This window comes from Melanostigma gelatinosum, assembly GCF_949748355.1.
Source record: "Melanostigma gelatinosum genome assembly, chromosome: 10".
Lineage (NCBI taxonomy): Eukaryota > Metazoa > Chordata > Actinopteri > Perciformes > Zoarcidae > Melanostigma > Melanostigma gelatinosum.
The window spans coordinates 26647469-26649968 of NC_136643.1; the positions used below are offsets into that span (position 1 = coordinate 26647469).

General features: G+C 52.4%; 1 pseudogene across 1 annotated transcript in view; it reads left to right on the plus strand.

Annotated features, from left to right (window-relative positions):
• Positions 1-2500, plus strand: part of LOC306783581 — a 5199-nt pseudogene that overhangs the window by 2538 nt on the left and 161 nt on the right. Inside the window, exon 3 of the transcript in view lies at positions 2291-2349. The product of the transcript in view is annotated as an uncharacterized misc_RNA (transcript). The remainder of the gene's footprint in view (positions 1-2290; positions 2350-2500) is intronic.

The window sequence follows — 2500 nt, forward strand, 5'->3', positions numbered from 1 at the left end:
TCCTGATCCTCTATATGACCAGTCTCAGTGTAGTCCTGATCCTCTATATGAACCAGTCTCAGTGTAGTCCTGATCCTCTATATGACCAGTCTCAGTGTAGTCCTGATCCTCTATATGACCAGTCTCAGTGTAGTCCTGATCCTCTATATGACCAGTCTCAGTGTAGTCCTGATCCTCTACATGAACCAGTCTCAGTGTAGTCCTGATCCTCTATATGAACCAGTCTCAGTGTAGTCCTGATCCTCTATATGACCAGTCTCAGTGTAGTCCTGATCCTCTATATGACCAGTCTCAGTGTAGTCCTGATCCTCTATATGAACCAGTCTCAGTGTAGTCCTGATCCTCTACATGAACCAGTCTCAGTGTAGTCCTGATCCTCTATATGAACCAGTCTCAGTGTAGTCCTGATCCTCTACATGAACCAGTCTCAGTGTAGTCCTGATCCTCTACATGAACCAGTCTCAGTGTAGTCCTGATCCTCTACATGAACCAGTCTCAGTGTAGTCCTGATCCTCTACATGAACCAGTCTCAGTGTAGTCCTGATCCTCTACATGAACCAGTCTCAGTGTAGTCCTGATCCTCTATATGAACCAGTCTCAGTGTAGTCCTGATCCTCTATATGACCAGTCTCAGTGTAGTCCTGATCCTCTATATGACCAGTCTCAGTGTAGTCCTGATCCTCTATATGAACCAGTCTCAGTGTAGTCCTGATCCTCTATATGACCAGTCTCAGTGTAGTCCTGATCCTCTATATGAACCAGTCTCAGTGTAGTCCTGATCCTCTATATGAACCAGTCTCAGTGTAGTCCTGATCCTCTATATGAACCAGTCTCAGTGTAGTCCTGATCCTCTATATGACCAGTCTCAGTGTAGTCCTGATCCTCTATGAACCAGTCTCAGTGTAGTCCTGATCCTCTATCTGAACCAGTCTCAGTGTAGTCCTGATCCTCTATGAACCAGTCTCAGTGTAGTCCTGATCCTCTATCAGACCTCCATCAGTACAGAGACCATCAGAGAGAAGATGGTCTGTTTCTATAGAGTTGTTCTTGATGCTCGTCATCGGAGCCACCGGGTCGGATTCTGGTGAAACCAGATGAACTCATGCAGGTTCACCAGAACCTCCTTCAGCTCAGACTCCAGCAGAGACCGGTCCACCGCGGACAGACCCAGATCCTCCAGCAGAGACCGGTCCACCGTGGACAGACCCAGATCCTCCAGCAGAGACCGGTCCACCGTGGACAGACCCAGATCCTCCAGCAGAGACCGGTCCACCGTGGACAGACCCAGATCCTCCAGCAGAGACCGGTCCACCGTGGACAGACCCAGATCCTCCAACAGAGACCGGTCCACCGTGGACAGACCCAGATCCTCCAGCAGAGACTAGTCCACCGTGGACAGACCCAGATCCTCCAACAGAGACCGGTCCACCGTGGACAGACCCAGATCCTCCAGCAGAGACCGGCCCACCGTGGACAGACCCAGATCCTCCAACAGAGACTAGTCCACCGTGGACAGACCCAGATCCTCCAGCAGAGACCGGTCCACCGTGGACAGACCCAGATCCTCCAACAGAGACTGTCCCACCGTGGACAGACCCAGATCCTCCAGCAGAGACCGGTCCACCGTGGACAGACCCAGATCCTCCAGCAGAGACCGGTCCACCGTGGACAGACCCAGATCCTCCAGCAGAGACCGGTCCACCGTGGACAGACCCAGATCCTCCAGCAGAGACCGGTCCACCGTGGACAGACCCAGATCCTCCAGCAGAGACCGGTCCACCGTGGACAGACCCAGATCCTCCAACAGAGACCGGTCCACCGTGGACAGACCCAGATCCTCCAGCAGAGACTAGTCCACCGTGGACAGACCCAGATCCTCCAACAGAGACCGGTCCACCGTGGACAGACCCAGATCCTCCAGCAGAGACCGGCCCACCGTGGACAGACCCAGATCCTCCAACAGAGACTAGTCCACCGTGGACAGACCCAGATCCTCCAGCAGAGACCGGTCCACCGTGGACAGACCCAGATCCTCCAACAGAGACTGTCCCACCGTGGACAGACCCAGATCCTCCAGCAGAGACTGTCCCACCGTGGACAGACCCAGATCCTCCAACAGAGACTGTCCCACCGTGGACAGACCCAGATCCGGAGCTCCGGAGGGAGGAGGAGAGCTCAGCTCCCGGAAGCGGCAGCGGCGTCGTCTCCTCCTCCATAAATACTTTTCAAGGAAGTTATGATTTTATTGTCATACACACATCCATGAAATTTGACCCATCCCTGTATACAGGGAGCAGTGGGCTGCCATTGAGCGGCGCCCGGGAAGCCGGGGTTCAGTGTATTGCTCAGGTACACTTCGACAGAGTATAAATATTGATGCATTAATGTGTTCATCATTTTAATGTTGCAGCTGATGAAGCTTGAGCGCATTTTAATAACTTTATATTCCGCTGAGTAGATAAATATATTCTATTTTATTTCATGGTTCATGTATTATTCA